Source organism: Myodes glareolus, chromosome 9 (genome assembly GCF_982192425.1).
Source record: "Myodes glareolus chromosome 9, mMyoGla1.1, whole genome shotgun sequence".
NCBI lineage: Eukaryota > Metazoa > Chordata > Mammalia > Rodentia > Cricetidae > Myodes > Myodes glareolus.
The window spans coordinates 38832040-38842549 of record NC_142034.1 but is presented as its reverse complement, the minus strand read 5'-3'; positions in this window follow the sequence as shown (position 1 = coordinate 38842549).

Sequence of the window (10510 nt, the reverse complement as noted above, 5' to 3'; positions counted from 1 at the left end):
AAATTGTAAAAATAGAACCTCATAAAAATTCATAAGTTCACAAATGCACACTTGACCATATAGGTTAGGGGTACCAAGGTCAGGGCTTCGTCAAGTTCTAGACAAAAGGAGCCTTTTCCTGCCCCTCCCCCCAAAAAATGCTGAGCTGAGCTGATTGCACCTTGAGTGTTTACTGTGTCCTTGCACTGTGTGGAGCTCCTCCTGTACCTGCTAACTCAACCCTATGGATAGTCCCGGGAGATGCTATTGGTTTGCAGATGAGCAAATTGAGAACTGAAGGGATATCAAACACTTGCCAGGCACACATTCAAACCCTGGTCTGCAACTCTCATGGTGTCAACATGCCCCAAAAGCCAATTCTAGCTGCTCCTCGCAGTACCAAACTCAGCCAAACACTTAGGTTGCCTTCTTAATGTGGAGGATGCAGCCCTTCACCAGTGTGGCTAGATATGAAAGAAAGCTCCCTAGGGCTTCTGCCTTTTTAAATGAATAGACAGATGATGGGTAGATAGATGTGTGTGTGTGTGTGTGTGTGAGAGAGAGAGAGAGAGAGAGAGAGAGAGAGAGAGAGGTGATAGTGTGTGTGCATGTGTGCTTGTGTGGTGTACATATGGTGACTATATGTGCATGTGTGAGTGTACACACACTTGGATATATGTACAGAGGCCAGAGAAGGACATAGCATTCCTCTATTCCTCTCTACTTTCCACCACTTTGGAGACAGGGTCTCTCACTGACCTTGAAGCTGCCCTTATGGCTAGGCTGACTGGCAAGCAAGCTATTGGAATTTCTGTCTATCCTTGCCTCCAAGTTCTGGGGTGGGTGACAGACACATGGAGACATGCCCTGCTTTTGACATGGGTGCTGAGGATTCAAACTCCGATCATCATACTTACACGCCAAATACTGTTACCCCCTCCCCATGCCGGCTGTACACCTAGCCCTCCCTCATAGCCTTCCTTAGTGGGAAAAAGAGGTACCATGACCTGTGATAGAAAGAATGTGTCCCTTGGAGGTCAAGCTAGCGAGGTTTGCATTCTGACTTCTGTACTGAGTCATGGAAGGTTTTGGCTTCAAGATTCTCATCTGGAGAATGGGGACCCACTGTCAAGGGTAAGACCTGGGATCCAACGCAGTGTTTGGCTCTAACAAGAGCTTTGCACTTAGTTACACTTGTAGAAGAACCTCTACAGTCAAATGGAGGGTCTGTGAGCAGCAAAGTAAGACTGAGCAGGTCAGTAGCCTCACGGCAACAGGCACTGGGTACTGGGATGCACCCCAGACCAAGACCCTTAGCCACTTCCTTCCTCTTCATACTGCTTCCCGGCTTTGCCCAACCCATTCACTGATGGGATTTCACTTTCCTTTGATGGAAGGGCATTTTCTGTCTTCTGACCATCTGAATCTTAAGGCGGTTACCCAAATTTTCATTGTAGCCTGCCTTTGTTGTCCTGGTTTTGCGTTCTCTTCCAAGTACACACAACGCGATGTGCTCTGACTCCCCACACCATCCTTCGTATCAAGTTCAGTCGACAAGAAAATGCCAGGAGGGTTTTCTACACTCCTTTCCTTCTCTTCTTTACTCCAAAACAAACCAACACAGTCCTTAATTGTGTGAGTTCCAGAGCCACATTCAGTATGTCTGACATATGGTAGGGTGTTCAATGAGTTAATGGAGGAATGGTAGCTCTCAGTGGTTAGGGGTGCTTGTTGCTCTTGCAGAGGACCTGGGTTTGGTTCCCAGAACCTACATGGTGACATTCAACAGTTCATAACTTCATTTAGAGGGGATCCTATGTCCTCTTCAGGCTTCCATGGGTGCCAGGCACACACAGAGTGCACTTACACACATGCAGACAAAGCACCCACACCTAAAATAGAGTAAAGCAAATCTTGATTTTAATAAGCGAATGATTAGTAAATGGTTAGCAAGTAGCTCATGAGGCCCGAGTGCAAAGAGGCTCAGCCTTAGAGAGGAGGAGGTGAGTGGTAAGCCACACGGCTTGGAAGTGTGAGGCTGGGGAGACAGTTCAGTCAGTGAAGGGTTTGCCATGCAGGCGTGAGAACCTGAGCTTAATGCCTGGAGCCCGGATCAAAAGCGGAGGGGTGAACACCTGGAGCCCCATGGCTGGGAAGGTAGAAACAGAAGAACCCCAGGGACTTGCTGGGGAGCTCCAGGTTCAGTGAGAGACTCCGTCTTGAGAAAGCAAGATGGAGAGTGATGGCGGGGGTGGGGGGGAAGGGAATCTGACATTGACCTCTGGCCTCCCCACTTATCCACACACAGAAACAAGGACAGACACAAACACACAGAAGAAAAAGAAAAAAATGGGATAGGGTCCGTGGGAATAAGCATGAGCCTACTGCATGCAGCCTTTCTGACATGCGTTTTATGAGCATCACCTCATCTAAGACTCAGAAGAACCCAGATGTGCAAGTGGAAACCGCTATCAAAATCAACTTGATTGATTACCTAGATCCATGGAGATGCTAACCCCATGACCCAATGTCACTGTCACTTTGAGTCCATCTCCCAATCCACTTTTTACCAGCAGTGGGAGCTCCGACAATTCATGGGGTTCTCAAGTCTTCATTGCCTCACCTGTAAAATAGATGCAATGCTGTTTCCAACTTTCCGGTCATGAGAATGAAGTGGGATAAAGCAACTCAGATACTACAGCCAAGCACAAGTAAGACTTCTGTAGCTGGAGGAAAAAGAACTGTAAGAGGACTACGGTGATGGTCACCCCTAATCTTTCTGGGGTAACATGGACTCTATTCTGGGAGTCTGAGATTGGGAGTAGGACCTGGATTCTGAGTCTCAGAGAGGATTTAGTCAATTTATAAACATGGTGGTTGCAATTCTGAGACACCACCACAAGGTGGGGCAGGGCTTTGGAGCTCATGGTACCTGAACCCTCCTCCCACGAAAATGGCTGGGTTAGGATGTGGAAAGCGCCCCCGAAGGAAACAGAGAGGTCCTCCTTGATCTGCTATAAAGGGCTGGCTACCAGATCTTTTGAGGGGATTTATCCCTAGCATTTAAGACAGGCTCAGAAAAGCAAAATTAGCCGCAGAAAGAGCATGTGTACGTGGGAAGAGAGCCTCAATCCCTTTCCACCCAACTCAAGATGCTGGGACACAGTCACTGCCCTTCTCACTTCCCTCTAGGGTAGAAGCAAACGGGTCACAGATTATGAGAAGGTCTACTTTATCTGCCATTCATCGCAGACCTCTATTATAGGGAAGATGACAAGAGAGTATAAGAACCACTGCCCTGGACCCAAGCCTGGTGACCAGAGGATGAGAAGAGACAGTTTAAAAGTTAGAGCCATGTTTTGAGTAACCATGGACACAGGATTGGAGTGGGGCAGAAGGCTGAACCGGGGGTGACAAGAGTAAAAAGCTTGTGGCTTTGGAGCAGGGGTGGAATAGTTTCAAATTCCACCTTTACCCCTATAGCCACATGACCTTGGGCAAGGAATACTGTTAGTGCTGACTCAACCGCTTTTTAAAAAAAAATATATTTATTTATTTATTTATTATGTATACAATTTTCTGTCTGTGTGTATGTCTGCAGGCCAGAAGAGGGCACCAGACCTCATTACAGATGGTTGTGAGCCACCAGGTGGTTGCTGGGAATTGAACTCAGGACCTCTGGAAGAGCAGGCAATGCTCTTAACCACTGAGCCATCTCTCCAGCCCCTCAACCGCTGTTTTGAGGTTGAACAAGACAGTAACTGTGAAGGCCCTAGTGTGTTGCCAGTAGTAACCACGGTAACCGTTCCAAGAAAGACAAGTGTGGCTGTCCCTTGTCGCATTCCTACAATAATGAAGAGGGTTTACCGCTGCTTTGGCTCCATCAAGGTTAGAGTCTCATCTGTGTCCTGGGTCATTGCACTGGGCTCCTGATGAAATTTCAAGGCCCTCGGGAAAAGACTGAAGAACACAGCATGTGTTTTGACTTGTGTACAATTCCAGGTAGAACTCTAGCCTGAGAGTAGCTGGATCAAGACGCTTGACCGCTGGTCTGCAGTGAAAGCGACAGCCTGCCAGTCGTCCAGCACGGTGCGAGACAAAGCGACCTGGCGCGCATTCTCACAGTGTTTGCTGCAGGTGGCTTTGGAGAGGCTGCCCTGGGTGACCCTCTGCTCTGTCTAAAACACGGCTCTGGGAGAATATGTTGACTCTGACCAAACTGACCCTAGCCCTGGACAGAAACAGTGGCACGGAACAGAAGGGACAGTACAAGAAAGCAACTTGGTTGAGTGCTTCTAGGCCATATGGGTTTTGTTTTTTTCAAGTTCACAAGACCATTTCCTGAGGGACAGGATGAAACTGATGTATAAGTGACTCTTGACACTGAGGGAAGATGGAGAGAGAGAACGAGAAGCCTACAAGACAGATGCAGGGGAGGCAGAGGGCAAAAGTCTGTTTGAAGTATATTCTCTGGCCTCCAAAGTCCACCTTGGCCCCCTTGCCCTTTTGGCCTGGTGCATCTCTGTTCTCTCATCTGAAACATGAGGGTGATCCTGGGCATAGCACCTGATAGAGGCTCGCAGTGAGATTCTGGCTCCTCATGGGCGGTGACCCCGGAGTCATGCACCCTGTGTGTGGCTCAGCTTCTCTGAGTGCAGACAGCTTTTAGGGTTGCTCCAGATAACCCCTGAGAACACCCCGGCCACTTCTAAAGCGCCCCCATCCTGACTCAACATTGTTTGGAGGTGGAGTGGCTGCTGAGTTTCGCTTCTCTCTCTCTCTCTCTCTCTCTCTCTCTCTCTCTCTCTCTCTCTCTCTCTCTCTCTCATCCCCTCCATTGTGGGAACTTTCATGACAACAGGGTCCTGCGGCGGAGGTGACCGAGAAATTCAGGTGGATACAGGTGAACATGACTGTCCCTTGTACGAGGGAGAGAATCACTGGGACATTGTTCTCCTCGGAAAATCAGTCTTTCCATGGAGCTGCCTCCTCCATCACAAAACAGGACGTGTTTGATCTTAATCAGCGGTATTACCCTCTGCCCCAAAGAAGCCTTATCTAGCTCTGTAATTAAATGTCTCAAGCACAGCTGTGGAGATGGCTTGGCGGGGAAAGGCAGCTGCTACCAAGGTGCCTCACAGTGGAAGAGTAGAACCGACTCCCTCAAGGTGTCCCCTGATCTCCATAAGCATGAGCCACAGTATATGTGTGCGCGCACACACAAAACAAACAAACAAATAAGAATTGTTAGATGCCTCAGGCAGAAACTCAGAAATTGCAAAGCGAACCCCAGTCCTGTCTTTGCCCCAGAATCCCAGGGGATCCTTTGGGGGGTGTGCTGTTGTAGTGGGAGGAAGAGGGGGGTGTTGGCTGGACTTTCTGTCTCACCATGATTCATTTTTGTCTCTTTGAGACCTGCTGCTTGTCATACAAGCAGAAGCAATTTGAATAACTAATGTTCAATAAGCTGAAGGGCTGGCCTTTAGCAGTGACGGACTCCTACTTCTGAGAGTGAGGTCTGAGAAGACAGGGAGGGTCTCCAGGAGTTGGGGGTGAAGCCTGTGTGGTGGTCCTGGGAAAATCCCAGAAGGCAGGGCTGTTGGGAGCCGCCTTCTGCAACTGATCACCCACGATTGCCCACGGGAGGAAGCGGCTCAGGTGCAGAGTGAGTGGCCCCAGGGGAGTAGCATTGGAACTGAGATGGAAACATCTGTTTGCAGACCTGGAAGAGAGGCCAAAACTCAGATACTTGCAGAGCAGAGAAGTTTCATCCAATAATCAGTCAACAAACAGTTGCTGAACTCTAGAGATGGGGTTCTATCAACTTGGGAGCCACAACACTTCCCCCGTGAAATAGCCCCTGTCTAGGTGGGGTTTATGTACTATCGTCTGGGGGAAAGACCACACGCAAAATTAACTGATTCAATTCATACTTTGGCTGGTGGTGATAAATGTTTTAGAGGTAAGGAACAAAGCCACGGCATGAAACTACAACATTGAGACAATAAGCAGAAATTTTAATAAGGGCAGGAAGGAAAGTCTTCATGGACTACAGATTTGTAGTCTTGAAGAGGGGATCATTCAGACTGCTAGGGAATAGTGCCCTGGGCCTGAGAAATGGCAGACGCAAAGGCCCTGGGGCAGACATGTGTCTGTCGTGTTCGAAGAATAGCAAGGAGGTCATGAAACTGGAGACCACACATCACACGGGCCTTTGCTCTGAGTGACTTGGGAGACCATTGGAATATTTATCAACTGCATGTGATTCAACGTCGATTTAACACAGTCCTTCAGACTCCTGTGCAGGTGGGAAGGGAGGAAGAAGGACCACATGCAATGGCAGATGAGTGTAGATATAACTGGCCTGACAGGAAGGATGAGGTGCAGAGGAATAGCCAGACTTCATCTTATACCCAAGAAAGAGTCAAAAGGATTTGCTAATGATTTGTTACAGGGCGCAGACAAGATAGTTCGATGGGTAAAGATGCTTGCTGCCAAGGCTGACCCCTGGGACCCACCTGGCGGAAGAACAGAACCAACACCTGGAGGTTGCTGTCTGATCTCCACAAGTGTGCTATGGCACATGACCTCCAAAAACACAAAAGGAAAAATAGATTTAACTAAAATTTTTGTAAGAATTTGCTTCAGGCATGAGGATGTACTCCTCTATCTGGGAAAGAATCGTTATTGAGACCAGCAAAGGCTGCATGAAAAACGGGTGTGTGAGGAAAGAAATAGAAGGCTGTGTACAAGAAAGGGGGTGGGGATGCATGTGGACACATCTGCCCAACTCTGAGGGTTTCAAAACTGTTACATACAAACACTTGCCAGCAGGCTGGGGGTGGAGGAACGGGAGAGGTAGCTCAGTGTTAGTATCCCCTTAGTGTGTGAGGGGTTCTGTCTCAGCACAAAAATAAATAAACAAACTAACTAAGTAACAAAAGAGTTGGCCCCAGTGTGCTGCCCATACAATGCGACAAGCAGGGGTTCTGGGGGTGGGAGGGGTGGGGATGGAGTTCTAATTTTTTTAACTGAGAACACCAGGCTGCAAGTCTCAACTTCCTCTCTCTCTCACTGAGGATTTGGGGCACATTATTTATGGGCTTTGTGCTTCTACCTCGTCAACTTCAAAAATTGTTCTGTGCTTTGTAAAATGCAAAAATCCAGAAGCAGGAATGCAGCAGAAAGACCCGGACCCCAGCGCAGAAGGGCGGGCTGGGCTGGAGTCTCTTGCCAGCTTCATGGTGTCGGGTAAAAACCTCCTGCCTCACCGGGTATGTATGTCCTGGGGGCGTCTCAGCTCAAGCTTGGGTCCCCCCCCCCCCCGTGAGAGTTAAGTACATGCAGTGTTTATGACACATAGAGCGCCGGCTTGCTGTGATGTGTTTACTTAATGTATGTGAGCTCCTGTACAGGAGTTCAGGTGGCCAGCAAGTGACTTCTGGCACACGGGCTCTGGCTGCCCTACACTCTGTCGGCTTTCAGCACCCAAGAAGTTGCTAAAAGATGAACACAATTAAAAGCTTAAAAAACCAAATGAAGCTTTCTTGAGACAAGGGACTCCATCTTGTTTTGTTCTACTTCTTCCACTGCAAGCCTGTTCTCTTAACCCTGTCTGAGAGGGGCTTAAGGTATAGATAAATTGGATCAAAGAGGTCATTTTCCTCGACTGCCTTCATTAAAACCAAGAAAACCAAAGCCCAGAGAGGGCCCTTTGCATGCCCTGGTGACCCGGTGGGTGGGAGCCAACGGAGAGTTAGTATTTAGAGCTCCTGACTCTTGGGTCAATGACTCTCCAGTGTACCCTCTCTGGGCTGAGGAATGAATGAAGCTGGGGGGGGGGGGGAGTCAAGACTTTTGGGAGTAGGAAGGGGGTGGGGTGGACTTGGCCCCTTTGATGGGCTCACTGTATCTGATGAGAATGTGAGGGCTTCCTTGTGGGGACAGTCAGATAGAGCAGGGGTCTTGAATGGCCCCCTTGAGCTTCTGGGATTTCTCTGGGGCCTGCAGTGTTTGCACTGGTCTAGACATTTTCCATGGAACCTCCCGGCAAATATTTGAAGGCCCCGATACAATGCCACACAAATAACCCATATCTAAAGCTCTCACGTGTAAACAGCCTGAAGTCCTTGGTCAGTCAGCAGGGATCAGAGAGGAAAAACAAACTCACGCTGGCTGCTTCCTCAAAGCAGTCTTTCAAAGAAAAACTCAAAAACAAACTAATAATAATAATAATAATAATAATAAATAAAGGTGAATTTTTGTTGTAGCTAAAGTCAGGTGTGGTGGGGGTGTAACTGTGTGTGTGTGTGTGTGTGTGTGTGTGTCTGAGAGAGAGAGAGAGAGAGAGAGAGAGAGAGATTCACTCCCCCTTGAGGCTGACTAGTGGCCATCACAGACATAAGCCTCATGTTGTCTGTCCCTTTGTCTGAAGATGCTTACGTTCACATTTCAGCTGGTAGGAATGAGGCAGCTATGAACATGGGTGAGCAAATATCTCTTCTATGCGTTACTTCATTTGCAATTTTTAAGATCTATAGTGTTTTATTTATGCATACAGGTGTATATCTCTCTCTTTGTGGATGTCCTATGTGTGTGTGCATGTGTTGCGGGGCGGGGCGAGGGGAACACGTACATCCTTTCATGGAGGCCAGAGTTGTCAAACCCACTGGAGTTGGAAAGATAGCTGTGAACTGCCTGACATGAACGCTGGGATCCAAACCCTGCCAGCTGCTCCGGAAGGACAGCAAGAGCTCTTGATCCCTGAGCTGTCTCTCTAGCCCTATATTTGTAATTTTTAAAGTTTTTTTTTGTTTGTTTTTGTTATTTGACTTGTTTTGTTTTAACGAGGGCTCGCATAGACTAGAGAAGTCTGTCATGAGCCAAGAAAACAATAGCGACAATGACAGGTTCAGAGCTCCGGACAGACTTGGCTAGCTTGGGAGCATCCGGAGGGCAGCGGTCTACCTCACGCCCAGCACCACGCCTGTTCTTCTTGTAGGTACCTGATGAACATGCGCTAGGTTCCATTGTCCATGAGGACACCTCGGCTAGTGACCGAGCTCCCCACATGGAGCAGTGGTGACAACGGAGGACAGGCTGGCACCGCACACCCACTGCGTGGCCACGGGTCTTCAACTCTGGAGCCCTATTGCGTCACTGTCCACCTGGAGCCTTGCGCGTGCCGGGCAAGCACTATGCCATCAGGTACGGCTCCAGCTGTTGACTGGTTTACTGTATTTGAGACAGTTTCGCTAAGTTGCCCAGCCTAACCTCAAACCCACTCTGAAGCTGACGTAGGCACTGAGCTCATGATCCTCCTGCCTCAGCCTCCCAAGTAGCTAGGATTATAGGCCTAAGCCACCAGGCCTCGTGACACTGCCTACTTCATATGTCACAGATTGTAAAATTTCACCTTTTCCTAATTCCATTCCCCCTAATTCAGTCCAGGGTTCCATCAAATCCAAATAAGAAAATTTTGTTCAATGAGCACCAAGTATGTTTTCATTTTATTATTTTATGCTTATTTTTGCATTATTCTCTTTTCTATTTGTGGGGTCGGTATGCATCGATGGGACTTCTCTTATTGTTTTTCTAAACAAAGATCGAATTTCAAAGGTGCTAGGAGCCTGGAGCAGGACTCCTGGAGCAGTAACTCCTGTGAAGTCTCAGGTCAGACTTCTGGGAACCCAATCACTGTGCCTCTCTCGGCAGACCAAGCAGCTTCTCTGCTCCACTGTGGCCAGCTCCAGGTGCATGAAGAAATTAATGAGGTGTGTGGGACAAGGATGGGAAAGGTCAAGTTCTCCACCGCTGCCGACACAACCGCCAAGAGAGGCCATGCAGGGGAACTAGCTATAGGAGGAGACATGTGCACCAGAAAGCAACGTCCATTTCATTAACTGGTGGTTCTGAGCTGGTGGAAAGAGGCCAAGGTCCAGCCTATAGACTGTGACCCGTGTTCCTGCAAAGATGAGGGCTTGAGGGCTCCACGTGATGAGCGCTCCACACAAAGGCTGGCCTGAAAGCGGACAGTGGCAGCTAGGGGCATCTCTCCTCTCCTCCCCTCCCCTCCTCTCCTCTCCTCTCCTCTCCTCTCCTCTCCCCTCCCCTTCCCTCCCCTCTCCTTCCCTCCCTTCCCCTCCCCTCCCTTCCCCTCTCCTCCCCTCCCCTCCCCCCTCTTCTCCCCTCCCCTCCTCTCTTCTTCCCCTCTCCCTCTTCTCCTCATTCTCTCCCTCTCTGCTACTTTCTCCCTCCATTCTCCTCTCCCTCCCTCCATCTTTCTCCTCTCTTTCTTCCTTTTAATCCTTTCATTTTCCTCCTTTATCTCTCACTTTTGTCTTCCTCAATGTCTTCCTCCCCCTCCCTGCTTCTCTTACCTCATATTGTTAAGCAATTCCACACACACACACACACACACACACACACACACACACACTTTTTTTAATCCCTTCAGATCTTACAAGATTCTTGAGAAGCAGCTATCTGATAACTTCTATCTAGGTTTCTGTTTATCTAAAAGTAAAACAAG